Genomic DNA, 17,232 nt, shown 5'->3' with positions numbered 1-17,232 from the left:
GTCCATTGGACAGGAGAAAAACAGCTTTCAATTTTTTTTAAGTAAAGAAAAAAGTATTTTTCACTGTCTTGAGGCTCAAAGATTGCTGCTTTGTCTTGATCAAAAATCCAATAAAAATTGCCTTTGAGCAGGCTGTGAGAAAGCAGATTTTTGAGTGGAATAGGCCAGGAAGTTGTGTTGACTAAAAAATGGTGATAACATGAGCTATAGCTCCGCTACATCAGCTGTAATAACTCATTATTGATGTTTGGTCTTTGAAAACATATTTTCTTGTCTACTGCAGGCTAGAAGTGTGGACTATAAACAATATCTAATGAAGACTGGAGACACATTACTATTCCTTATGTAATGCAAATAAGAACAGCTGAGGAAATAAAACATCCAGGTTTAGAGAAGAGTATAGTGAACTTAATATTCTTAAAAAAATGTCAAACCGATCTCAGTCAACTTCTCAGATAGAAGCCCTCAAGCCATCAGACTGCATGCAAAAGTTAGGATTTAGCAACTGAAGCTATGAGGAATGCGATCTTCGGCCCTTGTGAAGGTTTGGTTCCTAGGTTATGAGCACCGTGGTTTCAGAGATAACGAAACGTGTATATCACATCAGTAAATGAAGTCTGAAGAACAGGGCGAAAAAAAGTGGAAAAGAAAACAGGCATAAAAAGAACTGCAGTTCCATATGGTAGAAAACTACTTGGACACACAGAAACTGTATAGTCACATCTGTGAACATAATCACAGGGATGAAAAGGACAAATCTGACTTTTTTTCCCCAAACTCCCGATCAGAAGGTACAGTGCCCAGCCTGAGTGGGAAACCGCAGTCGTTTTGGGTTGGTTACGTTCAGGTGAGACTGATGGTCGCTCATTTAGGGTTGTTGCAAAAACCAGGTGTTTTGTGGGGTGCTGCAGGGACCCCAGGGCTGGCGGTGACCCCTGATGAGTGCCGTCCCATGGGCACCGAAAGCCCCTGACGCTTTTGGGGAGCAGTGAGCCCAGGAGACAAGCTCCCCGTGGTGCTGGGCCCAGCTCTGGCCGGGGAGATTGCAGAGATGGGGCCGGGATGGGGCATGGCTGAGCCAAAACAGGGTCCAGCACCCTCCCTGGGAAGCCCCTCGGGGACGGCAGGGCTTGAGGGTGCTCTCAGGGACCTTACGCAGAAGTCCCAAGTCAAACCAGAAGCATTAGTCTGCTCAGGAATTCGAAGCATTTTGGGTAAAGACACTTTTTGGGGCTGTTGCTTGAGTAGAAATGTGCCGTGCCGTCATCTCCTCCACTCAAGCACTTGCTAGCACAGCCCAGAAGAGGTCCAGAAAGGGAAGTTATGGGTGGCTGAGAGCGAAGAAACTGCCCGTAGTCCTTTGATTTCCCCCATGATTAGGAAAGCAGGATCTCCTACATCATCTCAAAATAACGGATACACCATGGCATTGCTGAAATAACGGAGGCTGATATTTCCTCACCAGCACAGCAATGTAGGCAAGCTCCAGTTTTTGCCTGGTTGCTCCAGTTCCCAGCCAGGGGACAGTCCGCTGCAGCTGTGCAACCCAACACCCAATTCTGTGTGCGGATCTCCACTTTCCACTTTTGAAAACTCAGTCCAGATTTCCTTTCACTCTGGGGCTTCGTGAGCTGTGGCCGTGTTTTCAAATACCAAACACACTGACTGCATTTTGGAAGGGTCTCACTGTAAACACTCAATGAGTTTTTCTTGCAAACTTCATTGTTATAAAATTACAAACGATGTGGAAACGAAAACAGGTCAAAACCAATCACAAACATGCAATTTCTGTTAAGAATCCATTTCTCATCATATGAACTCATTTTTCGGGAAGTATGCCAAAGTATTGTTTCAAATTTATGTCCATCTCTACTAATGTGGGATTACAAATATGAAAAAGACGCCAGAGCTTATTGAAAGCAAAAGAATGCGGAAATAAGGATAAACTTTTGCTTAAAGCTCCTATAGTGTATTTGGTATCTGTGTCTGTTGCTGGTTGTAAGGGATATTCTGGACATTTTTAATTCAAATCCCTATAGGGGTGTGATAAAATGGCTGTATTAAAAATTGCCAACAATCCAAGTAATGCATGTCCAACAGGTAACAACGATACCATTTAATGGCACAGCCATTAGCAAGAGTTCTCATTAGAGGCTGGTACTGCCCTGTTCCTTGCAGGTGCAAATTCATCATGTGATCTGACGTTGCACCATCTGAATGTGGACACCATGGTCAGACCACTTCGCTTTCCTTCCTGGATTAAAACTTACCACTATTAAATCTTCCAAACTGGACACTTAATATTTCTCAGTGGAGCAGAAATCCTTCAGTGGCTCTGGACTACTTGTGAGTTCTCCTACCCCCTTGTTATATATATACACACACTCATTTATTCTAACTCCTAAAAAATATTTTATCTAAATATTATATGTTGGCAGTAAAAAGACTAATGTACTAAAATATCTCAGTTTTCAGAAGCTGAAAACTACAAAAATACCTGCTGACACATCTTTCCTGTGGGTGCTTTAGGCAACTCAAGAGCAAGTTTAATTAGAGTGTTGTAAATTGGAATAACTCTACTGATAACAGTTGAGTTCTTGTACTAGTGTAATTGGTATAAAACCTTTTTGCTCCCTTTCAAATAATTTTTTGGAAGAGAAACTACCACGACTACAACAACTGGTAGCAGAAGTAGAGAAGGAGGTGGAGTAATCAGATAGTTTAGACTATGCATTATAAACTCTTGCAGAAGAAGAGATTAGGCTACAAGAGACTACTTGTGTGATAGCATTATTTGCAGAAGGCTGCTGTCGACAGCATAACTTTAAGCATGACTGTAGTCATCTTCAAGGTCTAATGTAAAAAGTTTCATTTTCCTTGAGAACCGCTTCTATCAGGGTGACACTACAGAATGCCTTGGGGACAATACCACAGTCTCACTAGCACCCTTCTCAGATAAAAAATGCTTGTCCCTGTCATTCAGGAAACTATTATGATTCTGCCATGTCGTGGTTTAACCCCAGCCAGCAACTAAACACCACGCAGCCGCTCACTCACTCCCCCCCACCCAGTGGGATGGGGGAGAAAATCGGGAAAAGAAGCAAAACCCGTGGGTTGAGATAAGAACGGTTTAATAGAACAGAAAAGAAGCAGCTAATAATGATAATGATAACACTAATAAAATGACAACAGCAATAATGAAAGGATTGGAATGTACAAGTGATGCGCAGTGCAATTGCTCACCACCCGCCGACTGACACCCAGCCAGTCCCCGAGCGGCGATTCCCCACCCCCACTTCCCAGTTCCTATACTGGATGGGACGTCACATGGTATGGAATACACCGTTGGCCAGTTTGGGTCAGCTGCCCTGGCTGTGTCCTGTGCCAACTCCTTGTGCCCCTCCAGCTTTCTCGCTGGCTGGGCATGAGAAGCTGAAAAATCCTTGACATTAGTCTAAACACTACTGAGCAACAACTGAAAACATCAGCGTTATCAACATTCTTCGCATACTGAACTCAAAACATAGCACCGTACCAGCTACTAGGAAGACAGTTAACTCTATCCCAGCTGAAACCAGGACATGCCAACAGCAAATACATGCAAGCAAAGCGACTGGTGCTGTGGTTTGAGATGCAAAAGAGTTGCAAAACACGTATCTGCCTCTTCCCACAGTTATAAAAGGGCTCCGTGCTGGACAGGAATCTCTCAGAGGGCAACGGACAGAGGGATTTGAGCCAGGGTCTCCTGCTGCGGCATGAAGGGATGGGGTGGTGGAGGCTGTTGTGGCTGAGCCACCATGACACGGAGCTGCGTCCGCTTCCAGACGCACCCCAGGGAGCTGCGCTCTCACCTGCCTCTGAGCTATTCCTGCAGGATCCCTGATGCTCAGGTCTCCGAGGTGCGCAGGATCCATCCTGTGGCGCTCAGCCCCAAGCAAGCCTGGGTGTGGGGATCGCAGGATCACAGCAGCTGGTCCTCTGAGAGGGGGCATTTTAAGGAGCAAGGTGTTCTCTTGTGTTTATCAATATATTAGTCTGCAGCGCTTATTCCACAGCTGCACTATATCAAGTGAAATAAAATAACAAGCATTTTATGTATTATGCCTTAAGTAGCAATTTGGTATTTCCTACAGGCTTTCTCATCAAAACCTTTAACTGATTTCTGCTTTATTCTCTCCGTCCACAAAATAAAGCTATGGTATTGATCTGAGTTGTTTCTTGTGAGGATTAAACAGCTAGCATTTGTATAATATTTTGAAATGTTACATGCTGTTTTGGTTAATAAGTCGTGATCTGTATTAGTGAGGGCATGATGAAAACCAGCCAAGCCTCTACTGTACAAGAGTACCGTACTGTACACCTGCACAGCAAGCACTGAACCTGTTTTATGCACTTCACAAAAGAGTAATATTTTGCTTTTAGAAGCTGCGTTTGCTTTGGCCACAGTGAGTTTTGTTTTATTATCCTGCTGGTATTTTGAAATTCATAAATAAGTCTTGAAACAGATTTAAAACCTGCTTTAAAGGAGTAGTTCAGTGGTAGAAGACAACAGACCCTCTGTCTCCGTGTATCTTCCGCAGCATTCAGCCTCTTCCCTGAGGTGTTGGACTTCAGACACGTTTTATTAACATTCTGGAGTTGTACCCTCCTGACTAACCAGCCATTAGCTGGCTCACTGATCCTTAACTGCAGATCACTCTCTCTCTTATATAGGCTGCATTTCCCTTAGGTTCCAAAATAATTAGTCTCCCGGCTATGGATGTGATTTCCGTTTAAAGGAATGCAGAAGAAGCACCTCAGCCACTGCTGGCGAGCATCCTTTTTCATGCTACGCTCCTTCTCTGGTTGATATTCATAGAGCACCAGATTCTAATTCTACTTAATAATTAGGCTAATACTACACATACTTACATTTGCCTTCCAGCGCAATTTTCGGCACAGTAAGCAGGGAGTTGCATGCACAGAGCTCCCATAGCAACATGTTATTGTTAACCAAAGTTGTGTGCACAGCTCCATGTGCTAAAAATTCACCGAGGACCAATTCAGCTGTCAGATACACAGGGGCAACTCCCACGGGATCTCAGTGGAAGGTTCAGAGGGCAGAATAATCTCATAAAAATATAAGTGTGTTATGATAATAGTCACCCAGAGCTCTGCTAGGTCAGTACTGTGAGCTGGCCTATTTTGGACCACAGAGATAAAACCCCGTGCTCTCTCTTTTGTCAGAGCTGAACATAAGGGCATCATTATTACAAAACATTTGAATATTATTCCTCAAAACGTGCTCTACTGTAAGGTGTGATACCTCTATACTAAGAAAGTGACGGTGCTTCCTGATGGGCTGTGTGACTGCAACCATCACTTTGGAGAACTAAAATGGAGAAAACCTGCTCTTTATTTTAGAATACAGAAAAAATATTGCAAGTGATGTCAGAAGGAGACAAGATAAGGTCAATGCAAATGCTAACCAAATAATATAATCAAAATATTTTCTTCCATAGCTTGTACTGCCAACCTCTTCATTTAGGAAAGGAAAAAAAAAATAGGGCAATAAAAATGCTGTTCCTGAAAGGTCACTTATTGCATAGAGTCACAAAGTCCCAGTGGACTTTCCCTAAACACTTAAGAGTCTAAAACTTTGCTAATTGTTTTGATTGCCTTTTAATCCTGTTACGCCTTTTGTTTTGGCCTTCCATTTATTGAATGTATCAAAAGCAAACACAGTTGTAATAGACTAAAGACATTTTCTTACAAAAAGGATAAATACCTAGTAAGTGACTTTTGCTTCTCATATGTACTGCGCTGTGTAATTTTAAAGACTCTAGGAATATGTTTTAACTCAGGTTACTAGACACCATCAACCAATGAGAACAAAACACGAATAAGCAAACAGCGATAGGTCCCCATAGGAGGTACTGAGGGATTTCAGCTCCCCCTGCACCCGTACACAGAGGTATGAGGACTGTTCCCCTCCTCGTGCCTCCGTTGGCATGTTTGTACCTTACTAAGGGGAGGCAGGAGTAGGCATAATCTGCCCCCCTGCCCAGACTCCTGGGAGTCAGGGTGGCTCTGTGCTGTGGCAAGTCCAATTACATCTGTCATTTTTAGGTGCCTTCTTGTATCGCAGTCAATCATAGCTGTAAATGCTATAATTCAGACACCTTACCTCACTTGCAAATACAGCAACGTAACTTGAATGTGTAAATACCAGCCTTACTTTTGCAAAAATAAGCTAGAAAACAACATTTTCTTTTGGAGATCGAAGCAATTCTCTGTCTTTCTCTGCACATGTACCAGGTCTAACATATCTATTTCTTACAAGTATGACTGGTTTTCCAGTCAAGCACATGAAGCCAGGGAGGGAGTCTTCTCAGCTCCCTGGCAGGGGAGTACTTGGGCAATCTGCATATTTACTCTCTTTCCCCCCTTTATTTTATTAAATTCCATCTTCCTTGATAAGTCATTTTAAAATGTCCATTTCAAGCATTTGCTTTGATCTGTCTCCCTGGTAATTAAATTGCCTGCCTTTAAATTGCCATCATTTAAAATAATCCTAATTAAGACAATTTCCCCAAACTTCAAATACTGGTTTTGAATTCGTGTGTGAAGAGAATGAATAATGATCCTATGTATTCACTTTAACACTGTCTACTTTTCCCGTACAAGGAAATCGATTTTCTCACCTGTCATGTTAACTGAGGGCACAATCCAGCAAATTCTTACTTCTGCAAGTAGGTCTTAGTCACACAGCAATTCACTGGAACTAATTACAGGAAGATTTGCTTATGTGAATAAGGATGGCCTGGATAAGATCATTTGGGTAAGTGTGCAAGTGTGTATGTGCATCGAGTAAGCATAAGCCTGTGCAATAAGCATTTCATACTGATGCTTTAGAAGATGTCCCTTGCGAAACAGTACCTGCAGTTCACACAGAAAGTGAAAATGAAGATTTCTGGAGGTTGAAATAAAAATAATTATCATGGATACATATATATCTGCAATGAATTGCTTTTGATCTGTATCTGAGTAATTTATGATCAGATGATCTGTCTGTACCTATTTCAACTCTTGAGAGAACCCAATAGTGCTAGTAAATACAAAGGGGCTAGACAATGCTTGTATCTCATAAAACCTATCTAAAAAAAATCAGTACTTTATTTTAACCTACTACAAACATCACTGTACATTGTGTTTTTATGACACATATAGAGTACTAAGATAGAAGAAAGCTTATGAGCAACTGTGGCAGTCAGGAGAATGCGAAAAATATATAACCTGGATGCCCAGCTAGTAATAGCCTATGGAGGCTGTGAAACGATTATACATTACTATGTTTACCTCAGCCTTTTATATTTACATATCAGAATATATGTTGGAGGGTTTAACTGTGAGGTTGTCAAAAGTAAAAGTACTTTTAGAAACCCAAGCCATGCAATATTACAGAGGAAAAAAAAAGCTTAAAAAGTCTTTTCTTCAAATGGAAATACAGAAAACAACATGTTGTTTAAGCAGGATTTTATTTTCTTCTACTCAAGTGACGAAGAAGCTTTTGTAAAGAAAGGCTTTCATCTTATACATGCAGTACTCCATCACAACATAATTACCCTAATTTGTATTCCACTGTAGAAATAGGCTTTTTCAGCTTAAACAAATTAAGCAACAATCACTAAGTGTACATGACCAGCATTCTTTCAAGTAACCTGTTATCAGCTATGGCTACAGCTTTATCTTGATAAAATGGAAATCCTGTTTTATTTTCCTGCTTTTCCCCCCAGGATTATGCCAGCCAGACGGCCTAAAGAGGCACCGTGATTCACTGGCTGGAGCGAGGGACAGAGTATCCAGAGATTATTTCCTATAGCCTCACTAAATCATTATGTGATCTGGGTCAAATCCTGACTGCCTTTGGGTCTCTATTTAGGAGACAGCCTAAGTACACACTTAACTCTGAACATGTGAATAACCCGGCCACACTCAGAAGGTCTTTTATGCAGCTGCATGTGCTCCCTGCTGAATAGAGGCTCTTCTGCTGCTCTTTTCCTCTGGCTTTGGTTGATATTATGTGTCCTCAAGGACCACAGGACAAGCTCTACCCTGATCTGTATTTACGTTATTTGTCCTTTAGCTGTGCAACTACAGATATCCCTGCTGTTTGTACACATTCTTCTAATTATTAATCAAACTCTGACCTGGTGGAACACTACCAGTGAGGCTTTGCTTTTGTCGCCTTCTCCTCCTCAGTCCCTCCAGGTATGACCCTATGGGGACTATAATGGACACTCCAAAATGCTGGACAGGAGCTGAGGCCAGGGCATCAACTGACTCTGTCCCAGCAGCGAGGGGATGACTCCTGACTCCACTGCAGCATTGCTGCTGGCCACAGAATGGGCAGAAGCAGCGGGAGGTTCTGCTCTGAAAGGGATTTGAAGAACTGGCAATGTCACAGCAAAACCAGGGTCTCTTTTTTCCCACTGCTGGGTCTGGAGGAGATAAAGTCTCACTGGTGCCTACTCTCCAAGGTGCAGCTGCGGGAACCGTGTGTGCCTGCACATGGGCTTGCCAAGCTTCTTACAGAAAAAAAAAAAAGAAGGAGGAGAAATGGGGAGAGGCAATAAGGCCATCCCAGAGCTGTGGTAGGAGGAAGAAAGGGGGTAATCTGTCTCCTCACGAGGCAGTAGTGACCAGAATTTGGATGTTTCCCCATGGAATAAAAAAGATGCTGCCTTCAGATCTTCCTTCAGCCCTAACAGAGGCTGATCCACCACGCAGAAATATTTCCAAAGTAGGTAGCTCCCAGCAGAAACAAGGTGAATGGGAAGAGAACATATCTACCTCCAAAAAGAGTGGGAACCATTGCTGCTGCCACCTTCCCCGGACCTTTCCCATCTCCCTCTCTTTCCCAGCCAACCTTGCAGAACTTTCCTTTCTCCTACAATCCCCACAGCCTGTCAGAGAGGAGCAATCATGAGGCTGCTCTGTGAGGGAAGGTGAGCTGAGGGCAACCACAGCGCAGACAGGGCAGTGCCCTCACTGTTAGGGCACAGTCCCACCATGACTGGGCAGGGCGAACAGAGCAAGGGTTGTGATGGCAAGAGGTCCTATCAACAGTCCAGCAACCTTCAGACAAAAGCAACGTAACAAGTCAGGTTTGAGGTCAATCTAGGAAATCCAAACAATTCAGGAGCAGTGGGGAATAGGACTGGGCACGGACACACCTATGATGCAGCTCAGACCAGCAAATGGGCTGAAATGGGGCTCCTGAGCATGGGCAGAGGGTATGGGTTGAGGTCCCAAGGGAGTCTGGTCAGGACAATTAGGGCTTATGGGGGCACTTGGGGCCCAGCACAGCCTTCCCTCCCATCATGGTATGACCTTGCACCTAACAACACCCTGGGTTTTGAGGGGTACTTGCCGTGAAAAGCTCTGATTTTGGCCAATCCAACTGGTTCCTGGGAGTGCTCCTCAGATCTATAGCCTGGCCAGCTAGTGAGGTATTGAAGCCTCCCCCAAACTGGTTTAGAGTCTGCCCAAAATTTACTTCACTTGGTACTCGGGTTGCCCCTGCACTATGACTGCTGGAGAGGCAATGTGTTGGCAATGGATGGGGTTTGTGTGATGAGGCCTCAGGAGGAGAGACATGAAAAATGGGGTGAACCTTCAGGGATCACGTAAGCCAGGAGCCAAGGGTGGCCACAACCCAGGTAAGGCAGTCCCACAGCAGCCCACTGCTATGGTGACAGCAACATGACAATCTGACAATCTGACCATCATCAGGCAGAGACAAGGTCATGAGTTGGGTCCAAGGTCAGTCCAGAAAATCTGAACAATAATTCAGGAACAGGCAGCTCAGATCACGCCTGATGATCCAGACCTGAGCTGAAATGGGGCCCATGGGCTGATGGTATGGGTGCGGTGAGGCTGACCAGGACAATCAGGGCCTCGGAGCCCAGCACAGCCTTCCTCAGTCACCTCTCTGGGTCACGGATTGAATGGATAACAACTCTCTGTTTCCCTCAGAGACAGCAGAGAGAGAGCAAGCAGTGGTGCTGGCGCTCTTCCCTCAGTGTTTAACATCTTATTTGTGCTCAGGGGCTCCTGAAATCAATGCCTCAAAAGCTGGTCTTTGTTAACTCCACCACCCTTTGAAGTACCAAAATCCAGTGCTTTCTAGCACCATATGGTGAATGCATTGTCCTCCCTTGTCATCACTGGATCCAAGGAGGAATATGAAACCATGGGCACCAAGAAATTGATACCAGAGCAAAGCTGTAAAGACCGGGGGCTTAAATAGCCTTCACAGGCAAGTGAGGACCAGCCAGGAATATCCTCATGGTTGATATGAGGATTATCACCCAAGTGTCATATGTCATGCCACATACAGAAGATACGGATCATTCTGAGGAAAAAGGGATGGAATAATCCACACAGCTGTGACTAAATGAACATGCTGCTTGACCTCGAGATTCAGCCTTCTTGATCTCCTTTTCACAAGTTTGAAATTCCCAGTGCTTCCAGCAGAAAACAGAAGGAGATGGGTAAGAACATATGTCTTTGCTGTTATAGCAAGGCAAGATATGACCCACCCGAGATTGTTTCCATTGCCAGTTCTGGGTGCCACCATCAGTAACAGATCTGAGCAAATAATTTCTCTCAGGCCTGTTCCCTTTTCCTCCCTTGATTTTTCATTTCCATCTCTGTACGCAGGGGGATGGTTGCTCTACATACCCAAGAAGAAAGCTTCTTTTCCTCTCCATCAAACCAGCTTGCCTCTCTCTGCTCCAAGCTTTCACGCCATGGCTGTAATCCAAACAAATGATTTAGCCCTGCTGAATTTATTGTCTCTTCCAAGGAACTCCATCATCTCCTTTAGCTTGTCCATGCCCAGGAGTAGCAAATTCTAAAAGCAATCTTAAATTTAAATGTACCATTCTGTTTACTGAGCAGTGAACCTTCAGGCAATAAACACTACAGCAGGAATTCACCAAGACTCTGTTAGGGCTTGACAGCCCAGCCAGCCATTGCGCAAATCTTTGTTACTCCTGACAACATGTTTTTTTTTTTAATCAAAGGAATTACAAATTTGTTTTTAATCCTTGGGGTTACTCTTAATGCCTTAGAAAGGATCCAAAGCTATTTAAAACTGTATTCACATTACAAGCAGGCAGTAAATTTCAAACTACTAGTCAAGTGCATTGTCACTCCATGCGAACGATGCCACAGAGAAGAGGCTCAGCAAAATTTTTGTCCATGTACTGGAGTTCTTTAATGTATTTCAGACATAGCAAGTGCCCTGGACCTCCCTGATTTTGGAAGTCACATCCCCTTTTCCTGGGCAGATGACCCTCCAATCATGCAGAACCTCTGGAGGCATCATACAGGTGCTGAGCAGCAATCCTAACAGTCGTACGATCGTGCTAACTCCTCCTTGGTCCTACAAGTGTGACAACTCCAGGAGTTCATCAGCAAGGCTCCAAGCCAAAGCTAATTTCTGTGCAATGAGGTGAACAACAGTGTGAGTTTATATTTGCTCAGACCTGTGGAGCCATTGTGCTTACCTGGTTCTGTAACACCCTTGTCCCCAAGGCTCTTGAGGAGGAAGTAAGACCTTTACATTGGCACAGTCTGAGTCCTCCCCAGACCACAAGTCTCTTTCAGTATTTCTTTAGGGTTGTATTTACCTCCAGGCTACACTGGAATACATTTTTGGGTTCTTTTTGCATTCTCTGTGAATTTCACATTCTCATCCTTTTCTTCCTTGAAGAACTCTCTCCAGTTGTCTGGAACTCTGCCACTTTGATGCAGTCCTGCAGAACCTTTCAGCCCAAGAAATCACAGGAAAAACACAATTCCCACAGAGACATCACTCCGCGGTGTCAAAGCAGTTGTGACTCCTGTGCTAATCTCATAAGAAATTTCATGAAGCGGCATCACTTCATCACATCTAAGTGCGATGCCTTCCCAAAATGTGCACGTGCCCTCCTTGATAACTACTGCCATTTAGGGCTCCATCTCATCAGCTGCTTGAAATGCTCTGCAAGTCGCTCTGCTTCCCCGCCTTCGCCTGCCCTCCCTGCCGCAGACTGTGTGAACTCCAGCTAGCTCTGAGGCAGGCGGTGCTTAACTCCTAGTTTTTACATCACGCTTCTGCCAACAGGCTTTTAACGTCCTGAGGATGTGAAAAAGTTAAAAGTTGTGTCTTATCTAAACCATCAGACTAGAGGAAGCCAGACACGGTCCCCAAGACAAAGGGACTCTCACTCTGCTAATGCGGGACCTCCTGCATGTTTCCCCAATCAGACCTGTGTTGCAGTGAGCGACTTTGCTAGGGTGTTGGGGCGCTGAGTGCATCAATAGGCCTTAATGGCCCTGACCAGCTTCACCTGGGGCTTCCACCCACATCCTCTGCCCATGGCCCGGTACATCCATTTAAGCTCTGGCCTGAGCCCTCAGCCTTGCTTTGTCAAACATTGGAATGGGCTGCCCAGGGAAGTGGTTGATTCACCATCCCTGGAGGTATTAAAAAAGTGAGTGGACAGGGTACTCCAGGGCATGGTTTAGGGGGCATGGTTAATGGTTGGACTCGATGATCTTGAAGGTCTTTTCCAACTGAAATGATTCTATGATTCTATGATTGCTTTAAGCTATATTTTTGGAGGTGTACTTGTCTCCAGTCCTATCTCCTGGCTGGACCTTGGTCTACTGTCCCAGCTTTGTCTCCAGCCCTGTCTCTTGCTGCTCTCCCTGACAGGAGTCCCAGGATAGACCTACACCTGAGTCATCACCTTGCCTTCAACAGTCTGGGACTGTCGATGGACCTCGATACCGGCACCTGGGTCTGCCCACCCTGTTCAGATCCTGCACGACTGTGTCCTGGTGGTAAGGGCTCCCTGAATCACCCCTGCCTGGGCACCGAGGCTCCTCTGGGGGGGGCAGTTCAGGCTGGCCCCAGAGAGCCCTAGGGACTGGATGGCTGGTGGAAGGTAGGGGCTGGGCTGACCAACAGCAGGAGCTGGGATGAAGCTGGGCAAGGGTGGGACAAGCAAGCCATCCCTGAATGGTCCCTTGGCTGGGAGCAGGACTTGGGGGATGAAAACAGAGGTTCCTAGAGCAGCCTTTGAGGGTGGGAAAGGGATCAAATCACCCCTGAGGCCATACTGTGCTGAGTGAAGGCTCAGACCTTCCCTGGGGAGAGCCCAAAGGCTGGAGGGATGTCAAGTCACCCTGGAGACCAGTTGGGGAGGGGAATGCAGCCTCCTTGGGGGACCCTGTGTAGCTGGGCAGGGGTGAAATCAAGGTATTGCAGAGCAGGCATCCCTGAGATGGGGATCAAGGCACCCATGAGCAGCCTAGGAAGCTGGGGAGCACTGGAGGCTGCTGGTCAGTGGGGCTGAGGTGGCACCTGGGGAAACCAGGGGGGCCTGGGGATTTCAAGCCCTCCCTGAGCAGCCCCAACAGCTGGGGTGATCCAGGGGGGTCCTAAGCAGCCTTGAAGGCTGTGTGGTTGCAGAGGGCCAGGTTGTCCCTGGGGGCCAAGGGGATCACAGTGTCCCAGAGCAAGCCAAACTGGCTTGGGGATTAAGCCACTCCTGAAGCCAGGTGGAGGATGAGGTGAAGCCCCCCTAAGAATGGGCCAGGGGTTCTCAGGTTGCTCCTGAGGCCAGGGTCGTTCAGGACTTTCCTGAGGAGACCTTGGAGGAGGTTGGGGAAGGTGAGTGATGCTGACTGGGAGGTTCATGCACCTGGAGAAACAGAGGCAATATGGCATGCATGGGCTTCAAACCACCCCTGAGGCCATGAGGCCTCCCCCCAGGAGGCAAAGATAAGGATCAAGCCACCCTGAAGCATGTGTGTGTGTGGTAGGGTCACCCCTGAGGAGCCTTAGAAGGGGAAGGGTGTTCCTGCCACCCCCGAGGAGCACCAACAAGCCCCAAAGCCTGGGCAGCTGGGTGTGGGGTTGACCTCAAGGTGCTCCAGAGGAGTAGGAAGCTGGTAGCTTGGACCGCATCCTGGCTTCCCAGTGTCTGTGGCTGGACTTTGGGGCTTCTCTGGGGTCTCTGACAACTCCCCGGCCTCCAACTCTTGACTCCCTTAGGTGAATTTGGCATGAAGGATCTTTCCTCAGAGTCAAGATTTTTCTGTGGGTACTTAGCAGAGAGATGTACGGAGATATTGACTTGGCTGACTCTAAGGCTGAATTTCTGTCTTTCACAGTGTGTTGAGCAGAATGCTGATAGAAGCAAAGGCTGTTTACAGAATATATAACAGATACTTCAAAGAGTTCTTCTAGCTTTGAGTTCTTCAGACACAGGCATTTGTGCATAATGCATTTCATGTTCTATAAACCTGATACAATATACTCCTTATTAGATAAAGGCAGGAGGATTACAATTAGTCCAGTTTTCTCCCTCAGTTACAGCTTAAAAGTTAGGTGATGATACAACAGCTTATGATTCCTGTCTAAATTTGGAGTTATCTTAGAAGGCAAAGGTAACTTTCTGCTGTAAAGAGAAGGGATAGAGGAAATTCTCAGCATTGAAAGCTACAGTTCCAGATTCCTTCAAAATAATGAGAGAATAAGTTGCCCAGTATTCCAGTCTCTTATAAACCTGCTTAACTTTGTGTGTGTTAATAGCTTTAGTAACTGAGACAGGAGTGTATAGTGAGAGTTACAGCATTACGAATGTGCTTAGAGACTGCAGAACTAGGGTCTTTGTTTTTATCCAAACTCATATATCCCTTAATTATTCTAGATATTTTATTTTTGCAATTTCATTTTTGTATATCTACAATTTCTTTAGCAATGCTGATGTATGTTAACCTCTCTTTGTTTTTTGAACTGTTCAATAGTAATTGTGTATAATCTTGATCCATGAGGTATCTTCCTTTTCTTACAGAAACAAAATTTTGTAATTCATGTGCAGCACCCACTTCAACATAGAATAGGCAAGAAGACTGTTAGTAAAGCATGTCGGTCAAAATCAAATCATACTAAAAGCAGAAAACTTCATGTGCAAACAGAAAAAATTAGCATTCTCGAGGTTTTTTCCCAGTCCCTTCCATATGCAAGGAGCCTTAGCTTCACTTGGAAACGGGCTTGCATTAGGCTGTTTCTCACTGTATCAGGCTCTTTATGCACCCAGCTGGCTGCAAAGTTTCTCTTTGCTGCGGTGTCTCTGTGTAATCCCAGCCAGTTTCCCTTTGCAGCTGTGGGGGGCCTCCTTTGATGTGCCTCTGTAGGTGGCTGCCGATCCCTCAACCGGGGCCTGCAAAGAGAATCTCTTCTGTAGAGGAAAAGAAAACACCCTGGTGATGCCATGTGACTGTTTGCTTTATGCATGCTGGAGGAACTGACGTCAAGTGCCTCAGGATATTGTTCTAATGCAATAACATGATGTTGTGGTGTGTATCTCTGTGCATCTAATATATCTAATGGAAAGCCTGTGGTGAAGGACAACGTGGTCTGTACCTCCCTTCTGCTCTTGGTCTCTTTTACTTTCAAGACTCTCCATGTGTACTGAAAAAATCTGCGGTGTCTGCTTGTGACTATCAATTGCGAATAGTGACCTCCTTTAGGCATATTAAGAACATTTTTCTTACATTGTTCCCACCTGTGCGGTTGTAGGTACTGTTAATACAGGAAAGCAAACGCATAAACATGCAACAGAGGTGACCCAATGCTGATTTTATTTTTGCTTCTCACTTGGGAGGAAAGGGAGAGAAGTTGTTTCACGTATCTTCGGCAGGCAGCAGAGGTGACCCTAGCGTCCTCCTTTCTGTCACAGCTTTCACCTCTTTTCACTTTGAACATAAGTACTGATACAAGAAGTTAAAGTGATGTAAAACCCAATAAAACTAGGCCAAATTTTTCAATATTACACGTAAATGCAAGCAGGAGCTTGCGTTCCACTGCGGGGACCGTGCAGCTAGAGTCCTATGAAAATACCCACGTTTGGGTGAACCCAGTTGCCCAGCAGTTTTTCTTCTCCTCCTGTGCCTCCCTGTGGCATGGGAATATGCCAGTTGTTCTGGGACATACTGGATCTCACTGCAGGATGTGAACATCCTCAGAGCCTGAGATAATTTAGAATCATAGAATCATGGAATGGTTTGGGTTGGAAGGGACCTTTAAAGGTCATAGAGTCCAACCCCTGTGCAACGAGCAGGGACATCTTCAACTAGATCAGGCTGCTCAAAGCCCCGTCCAACCTGACCTTGAATGCTTCCAGGGATGGGGCATCTACCACCTCTCTGGGCAACCTGTGCCAGTGTTTCACCACCCTCATCGTAAAAAATTTCTTACTGGACGCAGTACTCCAGGTGGGGTCTCACCAGAGCGGAGCAGAGGGGCAGAATTACCTCCCTCGTCCTGCTGGCCATGCTTCTTTTGATGCAGCCCAGGATACGGTTGGCTTTCTGGGCTGCGAGCACACATTGCTGGGTCATGTCCAGCTTTCCATCTACCAGTACCCCCATGTCCTCTCTGCAGGGCTGCTCTCAATCCCTTCATCCCCCAGCCTGTATTGATAGTGAGCGCTGTCCTGACCCAGGTGCAGGACCTTGCACTTGGCCTTGTTGAACCTCATGATGTTCACATAGGCCTGCTTCTCGAGCTTCTTCAGGTCCCTCTGGCTAGCATCCCGTCCCTCAGGTGTGTCAACTGCACCACTCAGCTTGGCGTCATCTGCAAACTTGCTGAGGGTGCACTCGATCCCACTACATCGTTGATGAAGATATTGAACAGTACTGGTCCCAGTAGATATTGAATATATGAAGATATTGAACAGGACCGGTACCGTTTACTGAGGACTATAAAGGTGGGATAAAAATGTAAGGGTTGATGTAATGTGTGAGTTGAAGGAGTGATGTACTCTGGTAAAACCTCTCTAACAATGATTAATGCAGTTACACAATCATCTGACCGTGTAGGAAATATCCTCTTGCCCTGCTCGAGGACCTAGCTTCTGTCTAAAGCCTGAGGGATTTATTCCTAATATAACTATGTATATTGCCCATATACATTTTCCCTATGGGTGTCGGGGTTTTTTTTTTTTTTGCTGTCTTCTAGCCCTATGGGGATCTTGTGGCAAAGCATATCTTGGGTGTGTTGCAAATGGCCTATGACATACTCCCTTTCCTTAGCTAAGAATAATTGCCTTTCAGCTTCAGAAACGGTAGTCTTGCTCTGCTACTGTAGTGAGGATAAAGAGGAGGCTCAGGTTTACTCTCCCTTCC

Source organism: Harpia harpyja, chromosome 4 (genome assembly GCF_026419915.1).
Source record: "Harpia harpyja isolate bHarHar1 chromosome 4, bHarHar1 primary haplotype, whole genome shotgun sequence".
Classification (NCBI taxonomy): Eukaryota; Metazoa; Chordata; class Aves; order Accipitriformes; family Accipitridae; genus Harpia; species Harpia harpyja.
This window is presented reverse-complemented; position numbering follows the sequence as displayed.